Raw genomic sequence first — 19129 nt, forward strand, 5'->3', positions numbered from 1 at the left:
TTTTCCGAGACAATCTTCAGTGTATTCATGTATGTGTGACCCAAATGGAAATGCTGTCAAAAAACACATTAATTCAAACTTTTTAGAGAGCTGGAGTTCTTGATCAATAGCTATTTGGAAAAAAAATCAAACCAGGGTCATCAAATAGAAAACTATCTAGTTCTGCTACAATAAAACATGCTAGCCTGTGCTACTGTGAGACACACTTCTGTAGAAGGGATCAAAGTAAAGACACGTTCTTAACAAAAATTGTTTTTGTCATTTAAATTCCTACTGCACTTATTTAAAAGCAGAAGGCATAGAATTGAAAGTGATTATCTGATACTTTGACTGCAGTGACTCATTACAACCATTTGGGGCCAGATGGTAGTATATTAGATTCTAAGTGTGTCGACTTCAAAAATGACACTTTGATATAAGCGAATGTTGGAGTGCATATAGAAAACTGGATGACATTCCAGCTGTCAGTTTTTACAATAATTCTTATGAACAATCACTTGTACTATTCCTTAGAGGAGAAAACCACCTCCATAACTGCACATGTCAGTATGTCTTCCCTAGTATTCTGTTTTCATATCACATCCTTATGACTCTCTGTCTCAGTAAAGTAATTGGCTCTATAAATAAAAAGCAAAGCCATTTGGATTTTTCAGCTTCATGGTTTTAAACCTGTGCTTGCAGATAATAGCATAAAACTCTCGACTGCAGATAACAGAAGTAGTGTTTACAGATAGCAGCAGGCTGATGCCTTGGTTAATGTCACCAAAATGCAGGTGATAGCCTTCAGCAGTGAAGATGTCCTCATGTACCTGTTTCCTTAGTCGTAATCCTCAGTGAGATGTAAAACCTGTTAAATCCCAACTGTTGGCTTAAGATATTTCATGAACTGAATGGCAACAATATCAGCTCTTTATTCCACCTGTATTCAGAATGTTTCATATCTTTTTCCAGTACCACAAACCTAAAAAAGCAAAATAAAGCACTTTATTACTAATGTCTGTTGCATATACTAATATCCAGAAACCCACTTGATGCTCTGGCCTTATAACATTACATTTTGTTAAGCTGAAATGAAAACTGAAATGTGATTGTGCAGTACCATTTTATATTTAATTTCAGCCCTATACCCTATATAGGTATTCTTGAAAGCAATTATACAGAACTTACTATAAGGTCTGTGAAACATAGCCATGAAGCAATACCCGAATAAACAAAACTGTGAAGCAGTACCTGAATGCACGCAGTAAATCACACATGTGGAGATGAATAAAGATGGTTTGAAAAATGTTACTTGGTGGGTAAGGCTAGAAGGTTATTCAAGAGAATATTTTGCTTTAGACGTTGTACATTCACATTCATTTCCATGTTGGTTATTTTCCCCACTGGAAGTCTGAATGACAAAAATCCCAGATTACATGGAGAATAAATTTGGATACCTATCATATAATCAAAAAGACAAATTGTTGAACTTCACATGATCGGACCCATATCATGGACAATTCAGTCCGTTGAACCGTTATGACTGAGATCGTGTTGCAGAAGGAATCATGAAATTTGTCCTTTTCCCCACTGTATCACAATCTCTGAGTTGGTATATATAATTGGCAGGGGGTGTGGGGGGGCACAGACTCTCATGTGGGGTGTGCAGGGGGGTTTACCCCTCTGCAAAAGCAGTTTTTGTTGTGTATGTCAGTATTGTCTTTTTGAGTTTGTTTCAGTGGACTTACTTATCAATGATATGAATTCAACCATATGATGTTCAATAATTTCTCCATTCGATTATTTGATAGGTATCTGATTAAATTTATAGATGGTAGATGAAAGTCTGACTACAAACCCAAAGTTTGTGTTATTTCTTGAATTGATGCGATGTGCAAATGGTGTTGTGCTTTTTCAGATTCTCACATACCAAGAGTGGTTTCAGTACACTAGTGAGTCATTTTTTTTTTTCACAGACACTAGTAGATTACATTAATTGGCCTGAATGACACAGAAACAGAGTTGATGTGTGTAGCAAGACTAATGATTTAGGCTCTGTCTGAGTCACTGCATCAACAGCAATTAAACTACTTGCCATTTAGCCTTCTATATCATCTGCAGCTCTAAAAGAAATTAACAAACTAAATTATGATTAGAGAAGAAAATAATGCAATAATTTGACAAAATGCTGTGATGCAGGAATTTATAGTACGTGTTTTGTGTGAGCTATAGCTAATTAATGCAGTGTTACTATTATCAGGTCATTCCATAGCATGAAAATGAGTCTGTTTACCGACTTCATGTTCAGTAATGTAGGACTTCAAATGGCTGCCAATAATTATAAAGCATTTAAAATAGCTGGACTGTCAGATGAAAGTCTGGCATCTAGACTTCAGCATAAAGATACAAACAAATATGCGTTGATCATCAAACATTGCTTGCATAACAAGAAAAATAATTAGTTGATGCATTTTGATAATGCAGTGCTGGATAGAAAATGTTACAAAAAGTAAAGCAGGACAAATCCAGGTCAGACTATTGCTATTGTTATAATGTTATTGTTGTGATGATTAGTATATTGAGATCACTGCTGTTAGAATGCTGGATGTTGTACTGGCATGTTAAGCAATTAAAAGTGAAACGCCTAAACTGGTTCTTAATCTCAATGCAGGTGGGATTATTTAAGAAGTCATTTTGCGAAGAACAAGATGCTTGATGTTTGATGTATAAATATGGGAAATGTCAAAATAATGCAGGAAAAGAAAGTATCTTATTTTTCAGATAACTTTAAGGGAAAAACAAAAATATGGAACGGATCACAAAGAAGTCCCACAGCAAACATAAATGGAGATCAGCAGATGCAAAGAAGAGGGAACAGGTAAGCAGAAGTCCTTTACATATCTAACAAAGGAAATTTCTTTTTAACTAGGCTTGCAGTCAAATGCTGGTAGAAAATAGTTTTATTTGCATGTCTGTTTTACTAGAAAAAACTGGCAGATGAAAGAACCACTACATATTGTGATTCTGTTGGTATTTATATCATGTAAAAAGTAGACTAGTAGACTGTTTTGGGGCTCAAGAACTGGATCAGCTGTCAGATAGCACTATCCAGGTATTGACCACTACTGACAGCAACATTTTTCATGATAATTTCTCATTTCTCAGGTTATTGAAAATGGATATTCTCTCCATAGGTTAGTTCATTTTACTTTTTTCTCTTTCTGTTACTGCATATTATACAGAATACATAGACATACCATGCACCGCATAATCATACATATATTTATACAAACATCCTTTAAATAAATGATATTTACATTAATTACCGCATGACAATAAAGACTATCCCTGGGATTCTTTAAGAGTGCATACACATCACACTAAAGCGAACATGATTAGGCAGCTGTACATGATGAGCAACATTGCTTATCAAATATGCAAGAGTGCAAGCTGCTTTACACATTGACCAGCCCCTGCTTGAGCTCACAAGATCTCTTAATGGCCATGTTGAGGTAAGGTACTTCTCATGTATACAATGATGTAAACAAAGCAATGTACACAAAGTAGACCATTAAATAAGTATGTGCATAAGGTAAGACAGATAAGGCAACTTGGAATACATAAAAGACAAGGGAAATCTAACAATACAAGTGTACAAGAAAGGCTATCATATCTCTAAATGGCATTGAATGAACTAGTGTATATGTAGGAAATTCACTGGCATTGTTAAGTATATTGTTAAAGAAAAAGCAAGGCTATAGATGTTCAGAATGAAAAAAAATGACTGTTGTTTAAACAGACATATGGGCTACAAATTCATATGCCCTATATGTGTTGAAGTAGCAATGTAGGGGTAATGTGAAAGCACATGAATATAAATGTGGACCAATTCAGACAATTATGGTATGCCCAGACATACTGGCTATACAAGTATTGACAGTGTAAATAATAACAGTTGTGGAAGCAAAATGCATGCTGGGAAGGGTAGAAAATGGGATAGTTAATCCATCCCAACTCAATACATAGTGCATCCCACAAGGATCTGTCACAGAAACAGAATTGTCATATTGAAAAGATAAATTAATAGGAGATGGTGTTTCAATACATTGATACAAATGAGATGTAAAACTCCATGTCAGACAGGACAAGCAAACATACTATATACTATACTATATACTATACTAGCCACTAGATAAGCATCAAAACAACCCAGAATGCTTTGGTCATCACTAAATAAACTGCTCCACCCTGGCAAGACCACCACTCTGTCTCCAAAAACAGACAATACAAGAGACTCTATCCCCGCACAGTTTACTTCCTACTTTATACAATTAACATTATCTTTTAGACACTAATACATCTCACCTCCTGTCTTTACCACTGTCCAACTAAAACTACCCACAGATCTTCAGTTTTAGTCCAGTACCCACCTCACTCATAATGAAGTTGCTCCTTAAACTAAAAACTACTTCCATAGCTGTAGATCAGCTATATTCAGACTACCTAAAAATGGCTTCAGAAGTCATGGCCTTCCTTGTGTCCATACTAATTAATAGGTCCATAACAGAAAGATGCTGCCCATCACTGTAGAAAAAATCCTGCATCTTACCACTGCACAAAGGCAGCACATCTACACAGTTTAATAACTACAGACCGATAGCAATTCTTTCCCCCCTCCAAAATATTTGAGAAATATAGCCATATGCAGCTGATGCAATACATATCCTCAAATAACCTACTGTCAGAAACACATCATGGGTTTAGGCCCCAAAACAGCAACACTAGTGCGCTGCTACTTTTTGCCAAGATAATAAACTGACATAAACAATGGTCTGCTTGTCTCCACCATGTTCTTAGACTTGTCAAAGGCATCTGATACTGTCTCGCACCAGCAACGGCAACTGTTCATTTGACTCTCCTCAATAGGACTTTCACAATACTCCTTGTTGTGTTTCCTTAGTTACCTATCTGGAAGGCAACAAGCTGTTAAATAGCAACAAACCTACTCATCCTTTCAATCAGTTACTACAGGTGTCCCTCAGGGCTCTATCCTGGCCCTCTCCTATTTAATATATTTATTAATGACCTCCACTCACCATGCTAGTTTAGTTCAGTATGCAGACTACTCAACATTAATATATGCAGCCATAAATAAGCTCCAAGACATTACCCAAAAATCTTTCTCCTGTGTAGAAACCTGGCTCAAAGAATCAAACTTCCTTCTCAACCCCAAGAAAACTAAGTTAATTAGTTTTACCTCAAAATGTTGCCAAAATCAAAAGCAATGTTTTACCATAATTCAGCAAATAATAATGTCATTGAAACTGTAGCTCATAGTAAACGTCTAGGCTTTATAATAGATGGCAATCTCAGATATGACCAGCATATACTACACACCAGTAAATCTACATAACAGAAACTGGGCTTCCTTTATAAGATCAATAGATTTCATACAGACACTGCAAGAAAAACCTCTAGCCATCATCTTATTATTGCCAACTTATATACCGCTCCTATTCTAACAAACTTAAATGATATTCCAGGAAAGAAACTTGCCTCCTGCTGCAATAAAGTAGCTAAATTTTCCACCAATCTCCCTCATATGACCCACCATTGTCATAGCTTAAAGCAATTAAACTGGCTTGAACTACACAACTATCTAACATTCACAACTAACTACAGAACATAAACTCATTTATCATCCAGAAAAATGTCCTGCACTACAAACCTTACTTTCGCCCTACTGTCCAGCAAGAGACCTCCATTCTTGTAACAAATTCTTACTACTCAAAAAGTAAGTCAGATAATACTGCAGGACACTTGCTCTACTACCTATATGTTGCTAAACTCTGGAATAGTATCCCCATACAAATACAACTCCTTGACAAACTTAATAGTTTTAAGCCACTGCTTAAACAACATACTAACCAGTTCTGGTCTTACACATGCTCATCATCAGGTTATAACGTTGTGCTCACCATATGATACTCTCCAAATACTCTCCTTAAACAGAATACTCTCAACCTCTCACTGAAATGTAAAAACAATTTTTATACATAATTGCTGCCTGTAGAATCCACTAAGTTGCATGTGGGCTTTCTTTTTAGTAATGTCTACCTCTGTAAAATCTTAGAATGTATAAATGTAACTACTCTGTGTATAAAAGTAAATAGAAATGTAACTAACCCATGTTTATCTGGAACTTAGTATAATGCAATGTAAACAAATGGAGATTTTCTCCCTGGACCACTGCTGAAAATGGTTATTACCCAGTCAGACTTTCCTGGTAAACAAAGACAAATAAATAAGTGTAATAATACAGGAGTTGTGGAACATGTCATGAAAAATATACTAGGATGGAAATCATGTTGTCTGTGTATGGATTTCAGTGTACGCCTACGGATATGATTGGGTATGTGTGAAAGGAAGACCACTCATGATAATTAGCCACTAGGAGAAGTAATCACAACACAAGTCTACTTGATGTCAGTATTGTATAATGAAAACTGCTGCATGCACCATTTAACTTTATTATATGTGACTGGGCTAGAAAGCAGCTGGGGCTATGTTATGTAATACCTGCTTCTGCCATACACATACAGTTAATTCAGTATAACAAGGTAGACCTCTGAAGGCAGTATACTATCATGTTGTTAATCAAAATGTCTCCTTAAATTAGCATTGTGGAACACACTGTAAATCATAATACCTGATCACAACACACAACATACCTCACAGAGAGGTGCAACAGTACAATCAGGTGGTAAGTGAAGTGTAGAAACTGCTAATGATTACATACAACAGGTGTACACTGGCCTACAACAATGTTGGTATGATCCGTGCATTGGTCATTACCTCCATTGCATGACCATCAACAGATCCATGATACCAGAGGCAAATTCTCAGACGTTTTTGCTATTGAACAAAACATCAATAACTATTCCTCCCATTGATATCTTGCTTTGTGATGTTGCACAATGAAATCCATCATTATACCGGACATGTCTATAAGGAAGTACAGCAATTACTGGATGATTATCACCTACCCGTTCCAAAACCACGACAAATTATGATAACGCAGGTCCTAGCTGTGTAACATGGCATATATCAAGACCTGTTGAATAAGCCATTCTTGACTGTAACCACTAATGTGAACAAAGTAATCAAAGGCATACAGCATTAGATTTAAACATATGCAATGCATGTCAAGTTTCTCTTAACCTGTTCACTAACTGATGATACCACACAAAATATCATATCACAGTTGTCAGACAGCTCACACTTGGAGGGATAACATGAGCATTTTGTTTGAATGCATATGGCTTCCATTAAAAGGTTAAAGGGTTAATATCCTCTCTCTCCCTATTTGGAAATGTTACCAGTAAATCAAATTATAAACATCAATCCTTCCTGTTTACATCCTCTGACATACTTAATAGTTACACCTTGCCAGACTTGAACACCTGCCTAAATTCATAGTTCAAACACTGACACAACAGAAAGAATAGTATCTCTAGTGTTATGAAGCATACACTTGAAAGGATTACATAAGTGGTCTGTTAAAATGGCTATGCCTCACAAAAAAATGTTTTTCTGGGACTCAAAATCCTTTATCCCTGTCAGCATTCACTATTGACTTCCACACATATATTACCACATTAGAACCCCTGCCTATCTAGGTCCACAGTATAAAAAATCATTCATTAACTATTGATGCCATTGAGGAAATTATCAATAGAGCTGTCAGAAAGCACCAACTTGATGGAATGACTTCAGTGATGTGTTTGAAGTGATATGACTCACCTAAAATATGTTTGAATTATCAAAGTGCAGGATCCATGTAAGAGTTAACCCTGTGTTGACTTATCCTCATCACATCTTTTGATAATGCAGTTTGCTACATAATTTCTTTTACCTGTTATACAACCACAGTAATTGAAAATTACTGGATTTGACACACTGATTAAGTCCACACCCTAGCGTGATGTGAACTAACTGCTTCTGCCACAGGACATTTTAAACTACAGGTGTCAGAAAACACAGACTTCAATGTCTGACTTGAGAATTGCATTTGAATGCTCATGTATCCCTCAAAATGTAGTTTGATGAGATCAAAATCCTTTACCCACAGAAGTGTTCTCACATGTGTGAGTCAACAATTTCACCATCCGTTGGGTAAAAAAGTTCTGTCTGCCACTGTTGTTATACATACATACATTACTTATACATGTCCAGGTTTAAACCCCTACCTTTCTATGCACACACTGTATAGCACTGTGTATTAGTTGCTCATGTCAAAGAAGTCTGACTAGAAGTCATAGAAAGAACACATTTGAAGGGATGACATCATCATTGTGTTGCCAATCAGATGTTTGGCGCAAAAGGGATTGAAATTGCTGGGGCACCCCTCTGTCTGTGTAAAAGTTTCTCCTGAGTGGAAGTGTACACACCAGACCTGTTAGATAATCCAGTCCTACCTGTCACTATTCATAGGTTAATAGTAGATTATTAAGCTAATGGCATAAGAGCCTTTACTACTCAAGCCAGTATAATCCAATTTTAACCCATATGTGACCACTAGGGGTAGGAAGATGGCATAGGTCTGTGCTTATGCCTTGAATATTTTACAGATTGCCTCTGTCCATAAGGGACATAAGCCCTATCCTAGGTGTGAATTTATGATTCCCATCCATTGATCCAAATTGCATTTGAGAAGAGCTAGGGAAGGACTCTGTTTAATGTGAATAGGAAACCTGTTCCAAAGAAGGGGTCATCTCTGTGACACATATCTGTCTCTCCAGCATGTTTCATTTGACTCACTGACTAAGTTTAGATCCATAGATTGGGTGACCTTCATGCTCTTTGCAGATGTGTAGTAGCTCCAGCTATAATCACACATATTCATGCTACTTTGCTGTTGTCAAACACTTGCGTAAGTCCACAATCTAGAGAACACTGCACTGCACTGATTGTCAACGCCATGAGAGAAATCTTATTACAAGTGTTGGAGAGCAAATAGCTGTAGTTTACATGATATATGCCTTTTTTAGGCAAGGCTCAAATTCTAAACCTACCACCCTAGAACACAAAAAAGTAAAAAAACTAAGAGTAATGCTGCTCAATGCCAGAAGTCTCAATCTCAAGATGCACGCACTCGAGGCCCTTCTCAGTATGGAGAACATCGATGTCTGTGCTGTGACAGAAACCTGGTTCAAGGCTCCTGAGAGCACCCCAGCACTAGCAGGTTTCACCTCATATCATGCGTTCCGGCCCCAAAATCCGGACAACACCAAGAAAGGAGGGGGGTTGTCCATATTCATAAAGGACACCCACACCTCAAGGTTGGTGGCAACGCACGACGCATCGGAGACCATCCAGGTGCAATTAACCATAGGCAAGACTGCTCTGCAATTTGTAGCATGTTACAGGCCACCCTCTCAAACTCAGGAACCTCACATGGCCTTCCTGAAAACAATGGAGTGGATAAATGTATCTCCAAACACCATCATACTAGGTGACTTCAACTACCCTAATATAGACTGGGAACACTACTCAAGCCCAAACACTCTAGCCCAAAGGTTCCTGGAGTTCATAAACTCAAATGCCATGGAACAACTAGTCACCATCCCCACAAGAGGAGAAAACATACTTGATCTCATCATCACGAACATGGGATCACAATGTTCAACACCGGAAGTATACCCCTCACTGGTGAGATCAGATCATAAACTAATCTCGCTGGAGGTCCTCATTCCGCCCCCACCTGAAACAAAAAAGACCACAGTGAAAAACTTCTCAAAAGCCGACTTCACACTTCTAAAAACTAGTGTGGTCTCCTTTAAGGCCCCTGAGCCAGTGGTAAACATTACTCAAACCGCTGAATCACTTACAAATGCCTTCTACCAGCACCTACAGGACTGCATGGATCAGGCAATCCCAAACAAAACTAAGACTCTTTGTACCAAAGGCAAGCGTCCAGTCTGGTGGACCCCAGCCATAAACAAGCTCTACAACAAAAGGAGGAAGCTACTACAAGATAGAGCAAAATCCTTGAAAGGTAAGACACCTTTGATCATTATAAGTAAAAAACTAAGAGCTCTCATAAAATCATCCAAGGCAAATTTTGAGAGAAAAATCGCCAATCAAAAGACAATCATAAGGCCTTCTTTAGCTATGTTAGAAACCTAGGAGGAAACTCCCAGATATGCTCAGAATTAGTTCAAAATGATGTGAAGATTACTGAACCTACACACATTGCCAACATACTGGCTGACAGGTTCAGTGCAAACTTCTTCCCTCCCCAAAAGGAGAGATATCTATACCAGAGGATTGTAGCCCCCAAACATCTCCAACGCCCAGGTGAGAACTGCTCTCTCCAAAGCAAAAAACACAGCATCCATGGGACCGGATGGTGTCCCCGGCTGTGTGCTCCATGAACTCAATGAGGAATTAAACCTGCAGTTAGGACAGCTGTTTAATCTTAGCCTCACCTCAGGATACGCACCCAAGGAGTGGCGACGGCGACTGTGGTCCCACTTCACAAGGGCGGTGCCTCCATCGACACTGGAAATTACCGTCCCATTAGCTTGACAAGCCTTATCTGCAAAGCCATGGAGAGGATCATAATGGAACTCATAAATAAAGACATAGGGAACTTGCAGACTTTGGATCCAACCCAGTTTGGCTTTGTCAAAGGCAGATCATGCCTTTTAAACTTGGTTGACTTTTTCGAGACAGTCACCAAGGCCATTGATGAGGGAAAGGCAGTCCATACAGCCTACCTTGACCTGGCAAAGGCCTTCGACACAATACCCTACTCAGGTATCATCAAAAAACTCATCAGCTTGAATGTAAACCCATACATCACAAGATGGGTTGCAAAGTGGCTAAGTGACAGAACCCACAGGGTCAGAGTTGCTGGAGCCATGTCAGACTCAAAGCCTGTCACAAGTTATGTCCCACACGGCTCAGTCCTGAGTCCACTCTTGTTCGGCATCTACTTTTCTGAAGTACAAGCAAACACAGGAGGGTTATGGCTGACAAAGTTTGCAGATGACTGCAAACTGGGCGCCATAGTCGAAAACACATCTGACACAGATATCCTTCAGAAGGGCCTCACAGAAACGGATAACTGGTGCCAGAGCCATGGCCTAAAGTTAAATGCCAAGAAATGCATAGTCATACCCTTCAGGAAAAACAAGGTTACCCCTAGCTACCATATAGGTGGCAATCCACTGAGCACAGAAGAAGTCATCAGGGATCTGGGGACCCAGGTTGACAGTAGCCTTTCGTTTGACACTCATGTTGCTAAAGTAGTTAGGAAAACCTTCTACATTGCCCACCTGATCATGAAGGGATTCACATCTAGATCAAGGGAGGTCATCGCCCCTGTACTCATCACTCATTAGACCTATGATTGAGTACAATGCCCCATTCAGAATGTATCTGACCAGACACCTGCAGCAGCTGGAAAGGCCCCAAAAGTTCCTCACCAAAAGGATAAAGGGTCTCAAAAATATGTCTTATGCTGCCCGACTGAAAGAACTCCAGCTCTATTCAGTCTCATAACGCTTGCTCAGAGGTGACCTGTGCCTGACATATAAGGCCATGTCAAACCCTGATTTGATGAATATGCTTCACCTCAAAAAATCTAGATCCCTCAGAACCACAAGGGCGGGAGACTTAAACCTTGACACTGTTATTAATAGAACATGCTGGAGGGACAGATTCATCACCCAGAGACTCCCTATGCTGTGGAACAAAATCCCGGTACATGTGAGGCAGAGCACCTTGCTGGCCTTGTTCAAGAGGAATCTTGACCAATGGATGGGGGATCGCAGATATACCCCAGGGATTACTTCAGTGTCACTGCTTGACAGAGGCACAGCAAAATAATAGGCATAGTTTTATTCAAACTAAAGGGGTGGCGAAAGCCAAATAACTATGGGCTAGGCTTATAAATGCCCTTGGGCAGATAGCCTAGTATGAACCTATGAACCTATGAACCTATATGTTTGGTTGAATGGGTAATGTGTGGTGACAGACAGACAAAACAAAATTGTTTTGATCTCAAGGCAGCCATGCTGTGGTAATAACCCATATATCTTATTATTCATAGATATTGTTGTGTCAATAATAATATCTATGTGTGTCTCATTAACATGTATTGAGGAGTTATATGATGGCTGATACTTACACATGTCAGCCAGTGGATTGTCCCCGATGCATTCTTGAATATTCATCTCAAGATCACTGTATGAATTTATTGATTTATTTTGGGGATCACTGAGAAAACTTTGAGATGTGTGTACTGCACACAGAAAGTACCCCAATTCCATTCTTAGCTGGGGTGCCTTCTGTGTGGAATCTGCATGATGCTGCTATGCTCACATAGGTTTCCTTGGAGCACCCAGAGAAAACCCACATGAACACAGGGAGGACATGGAGATTCTGCACAGAAGGTACCCTGGTTTGATTCTTGGCTGGGTTGCCTTCTGTGTGGAGTCTGTATGTCCTCCCTATATTCACGTGGGTTTCTTACTGGTGCTCTGGTTTCCTCCCCTATTCCAAAGACATGCAGTAGGTGGACTAAATTCTTTAACTTGACCATAGATGTGAGTGTGCATGCAAGTGTATGGTATAAAAGAACAGCAACTGCAGATCTAGCCACCTGGCAGTGTGAACCTTGGTTCTAGATGATTGTTGAGGTAACACCTCGATGCCATGTGTAAAGATGGGAAAAAGGGTTTTAGATGGATGGATTCCTGCATACTGACAGTGTTCCATGCCACCTAATGAGCAAATAAAAAAAATGAACACTGTTAGAATGCTGATGTTTTGTGATGACCTGTTCTTTTCATTGACATCATAATGCATTTATGCTGAAACACATATTGAGGAAGGGACCATATAGAGTTTACAAGAGGTGATTTTCTACACAGCGTATATCAGTACAATATGCACTTGGGGTAATAAAAAACATATTCCACCGACTCCATGATCATACATTTTTTCAAGCTGTGTTGTGCTGTTCATATTTCCCTAAAGCATTATGTTGCTTATTGTTCTGCCTCATACTTTTGCACAAGTACTATTGTTAATATCATGCACATACAAGTGTGGTTTGGGTCTATATCAGATGATCGAAGTTTTACTACTTCGAATCAGTAAACATCGACCACTACTGATCGAAGTAGTAAAACATCGAATCATCCTTAACATTTTTTTTAAACACAAAAAATAAAACTAAAGGGTGTAGGCAGGGAGGCAAGCCCCCTGCACCACCCACACCCCCCACTACTTAGATATATCAACTCTGAGATCGCACTACATTGAAGTAAATGGAAATCTCCCCTTACAGAGATTTCCATTTACACATTCGATATTCTAAGCATTTGCTATTGCCGTGTCAGCGATATCAGATTCAATATTGTCGGCTTTCGACAATGTAATATAGACCCGTTCGGTTTTACTATAATCAATACTATGAGTACCACAGGTGATGCAGATCACATTTATCGTGTTTAGTACCCATTATATACACATGCACTGCAACATTCACGTTTTAAATTGCAAGTGCAGTTCAGGCTCAAATACAGAAAATAAAAAACAAGTATTATGACTCCTAAAGGTAAAGTACCCCTAATGGGAATTCAAACCCTGCACTACCTGTGATATTAGTTACAGAATACTTCATTAGCATGTGGAGCCATTGGCAAAGTTACATAACAGCCATATTTTCTGCATTTAGTCCTGTCCAAAGTGCTAAGGGGCACTGCTGCCAATCTCATTTGCATGACTGATGACTAAACTTTTCCAAGTGCAAAATTAAATTTTGAGTTTTTGCCATGGAAAGTGAACTGTCATTCAGTGAAAGTCATTGCTGATTGGCCTCAATGCACATTGTCATCACTGTAAAGGATGAAGCCCCAAAAAAATGATTAATCGTAAATCAGGATGATAATTTCACAACGTTGTATCCTTATACCTGCAGTTATGGCATTATCATGAAATACTGACATGATTAGTAGTTTTTGCCATTTGAACAATAACAAAGTAATTTATAGAAAGTTTTCAGACATCTACATTTAAACTGTAACATATGCCCATGTTATCACACAGTTATCATCTGTCCTGTCACAGTAATAATGTTTGTGAATGTGATCCTTGTAGAAGATATAATAGTCAAGCATGAGAGATTACAAACAAATGCCTACAGGACAAGACTGTCTGATATCCTTTTGTGTGCATTACGTTATTGTGTTCCCTTTATATCATGAATATATTACATTTTGCAAATCGTTTGAATTTTTTTCTGCATTTCTACATTGTCTACATTTGCTATGACTTACAACCACTCTCTCATCACTGGCACATAATCTTCTTACCAAATGTTAACTAAAATGTTTATCAAGGTTCTCTCCTATGTGTAGCAGGGTTACTCTATACCACATAAGCAGACCCTGGGGATATGTAACTTCTGTCATGCTAGGGAAGACTGCTTGGTTTCCCAAGTGTTGCCAAACAAAACTATTGTTAGAACTGTTGCATTTCAATACTTTTGGGGGATCTGTCGGAAGATCTTTCAAGATATATATCATTTTTTAAAGTACTGCTTATGCATTTAAAATTTTCTTGCCTTTAGCTGCAACAAGCGCTGTCTAACTTTGCAAAGTTGTGGTTTTACAATGAACATGTGAACAGTTATCATTGCAGTTCTTTATTTCTATTTCATGGGATTCTTCAACATTCTGAGGATATCGCGACATGTCTGACTTGTAAAGCTGAAGTGGGTTATTGTTGCATTAAGATACTGTTCTCTGCTTATGCTATTCAATCTGCCTAGTATTTGTATATTTGATTATTCTTCTATATGTCCCTGACGTCATTGTTCTTTTCATTCTGTAGTCATATGTTATTCCCATTAGTGGAGGCATGGAGTATATGACAATTGTACAGGCCTCTCATTGACATACTTCAGATCTGCTCTTGTTTTGAAACAGTGATACCTACATAATGAGTTTGTTATTCCCAATAATAGGTCAGCCTGTAACCTGCCAACCCCTTTTGTGTTGTATGTCTCTGATATATTTTTTTTCTTCTTTATATCACAACAGGGTTATGGCACCAAAACCAAGAAAAAAGGAGTCAGACCCACAGAAACCTCCATTCTTAGATGCTGAGAATTAGGTCATAGTTCCAACAATCCATCTCCATGGGCACTGTTCCTAAATCCTCATTTAGCTAACAATCCCTTCTGTGACTGCATATGGTGGCAAATGGTTGACGATGTGAATGAAATTGGTGGCCAAGGCCATGACTACAGACATATGGCCTATGACATGATCAAGAAGGCTAATGATATAGCCAAGCTTGTGACATGGGAAGGAAGAGCTACTGGGGGTGGGGTTCCTACTGAACCATCCCTTACTAAGACAGGGTAGTTTCTGTTGACTGTAAAGGATCTGGGCAGCTCAGAAGAATTACCCTTTGCTGTGATGGATGTGGGGGCAGAGGTGGAAGACAACCATGGGATGCCACTAGTGATGCTCCAGGTATGTCATTCAAATATATTTAACATATTTAGAAGTTTAAGGTTTTTTAAGTTGTCACTCATTTTATGTATATAATACCTCTATCAGCTGCAATTTGTGTTTATAGGAACATCTGGCATTGAGGTACAATGGTATGGGCTTACATTTTTTGTCTTTATTGATATATCTATTTATTGATTGATATATACGTATATATATATATATATATATATATATATATATATATATATATATATATATATATATACACTGTAAAGGTAATTTGCATTTGCATCTGTTTTATTCAGGTGTAGCTAGCATATTGTAATACTTCATATCTATTTCTGCTGTTTTCCTGTTTTCTTGGTGTATTCACCGATGAGGCTGGCACCAGCTCTCTGAAGCTCCAACCACCTGATGCTGGAGGATCGGTGGCCTCTGATATGGACAGCAGTGATAAACAGGCACAGTCAAGAGTTGGAGTGGGTATGTTTAACACAGGGGGGTGTGATTCCCACATCTGCTGTCCACAGTCTGGACACAGCCATTATGCCAACATGTAACCATTGCCTAGAACCATCTGAGACTGGACAGACTGATGGGGACAAGGATGGTCAGGATAGTTTTGTTACCCCAGTTGCACATCTGGCAGAATTTCCCTCTAGCCTTTGTGAGGGTGAATTACCACATAGGGCTTTTGGTATAGGTGATCAGAAGAGGCATACTTACTGCCTTACCAGGATGTTGGTGTTTCAGTAGGTGCCACCAACATATGTGCAAGTTTGTCATGGAGCCACAGGTAAGTTCCAGCAGGCCTTGGAAGAGATAGAGTACTGCATGTTCTGCATTCTGACGTACAGGACTACATGAACCATGTGTGTGAGTCCTTGGACCAGGTGAATGACACACTGGACCATAGTGGCACTATTTCCACTACTCTATCATTTGTGGCCTAGTAGACCATATGGTTGTGGTCATGAAAATAGTTGTAATGGCAGCTCATACAGCAGGCATTGTTCACATCCAAGTAGCACCCTGACTTCTAGCCAGTCATGGAATTAGCAGTGCCACTACTTGCAGAGGAAGTTTATGTGGTAGGGGGTGTCAGCAATGAACTAGATCCTCTACTATGCAAGGTTCACACCTGCCCAGGATGCCAAGGCATAGTGCTAGCACAAATGCTTTGGTTGTTTTCCTGAAGACACACACACAATACACCTCACATTGGCCATAACACCTCACGGACACAATTGTAATATTCTTCAAAACTGACTTATTCACATTTGGAGATATTGGCTCTGATAGTGTATATTTGCCCTGATGTCATCTCTCACATGCACATACACTTCTTTAGTGTCAGGCTTGACCTCCTGTAACCCCTTCTACACTGTGCAAGTGATGATGACTGTACCCTGCCTTTTGCACAATTTTGTGACTTATGGTTGCCTATGTCTGATGCAAAGAGTGCTCAGCTAATGATCTCTTAGTCAAATAACTGTTTTCATCAGGATATTTAATGATTTTCAGTTTCTTTTATTCTCCTTACGTTCAATAGTGTTATTAATTGCAGTGGTTATACTTTTAGTAGTAGTAATTGCAGTAGTAGTAGTAGTTGTATGGTAATATTTATTATGGCATGCTATTTGTTCAGCCCCTTGTGCAGATGATGCTGAGATTGCCCTGATTCCAGCTGAGGTCTCTGAATTCGGCTACTTATGTCTTATGCATGTTAGTAAGCAGGCCAAGCATGTTTTTGGGCAATAACAATTTCCTTTCTACTGTTGGACTGCAACTCCTCATTTGTGTCTTAACTAATTATTTTGTCATTTGTTATAAGATTACATACATCTGCTTGCCCACCTACATATGCAGATGATGGTGACATTACTGACCCTCCATGGATTTGCTTGGCATGGGGATGCTTAGGCCTGATGCACATGTTGGAAACATAATAGATATATGGAAAATTATTTTGTTTTATTTAGAAGCTTCATAGTTGGTTTGGTCTGTATGTATTGCATATATCAATCATATATATATTACTTATGACATTCCTGTATAGTTTGATTTTTACTAAACTTCAGTACATTAACACAGGTAGGTATTATCTGTTTATTACAGGTTCTTCATTCACTTTTGTTACTGGTGCTGATAGTATTGTAGACCAATGTTGCCTGTCTCTGATACTTACAGTAGTCAGTCAGTACATGGACAAGTAAAGGATGGTAAGTTTGCATGCATCACTGTTACTATTTGTATGTGCTTAGCTCCTTTTTTTTAATTAAGTGATAAATTTGTGTGCTATTTGCTGCCTCTTAGCCAGTGCCATGGCACATTGTGCAACCGTCCATCTGCCATGGTCATCTCCAGCTGTAGGTTCCTCATCTGACCCCCCCATCTATTTCTGTTCCTCCTGTCTGTGGCACTGGGAAATGCAGTCCCTGTCCTGGGTCACCCTACTGCAACTGTTTTCTGAGAAAATGCTATGTAAGATGACACTGGCAGTCAATATTTGGCAGAGGTGGCGAGTTTATATTGCAAGGCACCTTCAGATGTATCTAGACATTGAAACCATAACTTAAACAGCTAAATGTATGCTCTATATTTTAAGTATGTGAGTGAACATTGTTGTAACCTTGTTCAGTGGGATTGTGTTGGTATCTTGTGGGAGTCATGAGTCAAGCTTCCAGGGCATATCCTGCATCCCCCATCAGATGTCCTTGTGGGAAGTCAACCCTTGAAACCTTAGGTAAATGTCAGGGTCTATATTATCTAATCAACTGCTTAACTTGTCAAACATCTAAACATCGACAGCTAAGGATCGAAAACTTACAATCTTGAATGGCCAGGTAAGCAAATTCTTTCATTGGGAAAGAATTTGCTTGGCCATGCCACACTAACTTCCAAGCCATAAAAAATTGGGGGGCTTCACCCCCACCCCCACCCCCGATATGGAGGGGGGCTCAGCACCCCACCACCCTCCCCTTAACTAAATATACCAACTGCTAGATCACTCTAGTTTGGGGAAAGGGCAAATTCCCGATAATGGCCAAGTGAATTCTTTCCCAGTGAAAGAATTTGCTTACCTGGCCATTTGAGATTGTAAGATTTTAACCTTTAGCTGTCGATGTTTAGGCATTCAACAAGCTAAGCAGTCAATTAAATAATATAGACCCTAAATGTCACAGGTGTGCCATATGTGGGAATTGTGGAAATTGACAGGGTGACCTGCGCACACATTATAAATGATACCTTGAGCATTACAGACCACCTGATAGTAGATGGAGTGATAACCTTTTCTGTTTACATACTAACTTCAAAGTTTAACAGATTGAGCTATTATTTCAATGTGGGTGCAGTTTATGACCCTAGTACCTCAGGAAAATGTTTTATGGCATAGAAATTTTGCATTGTGGTTGTTCTCTCATCTGGGTTATGTGAAAACCAGATATGCTCTCCCACATGTGGCAGAATTGCATTGAAGAACTGGTAGCATATTCATGAGGCAGAGGCCTGTGAAACCTCTAACTGTGTCACTTGTGGGTCTATGAAATGTCCCTGCAGCTACTATATGTAAAGTATACATGCCTTAGTTTCCAGTGGGATGGATTCTCCAT

Source organism: Protopterus annectens, chromosome 10.part0 (genome assembly GCF_019279795.1).
Source record: "Protopterus annectens isolate FY-2018-M chromosome 10.part0, PAN1.0, whole genome shotgun sequence".
Taxonomy (NCBI): domain Eukaryota; kingdom Metazoa; phylum Chordata; order Ceratodontiformes; family Protopteridae; genus Protopterus; species Protopterus annectens.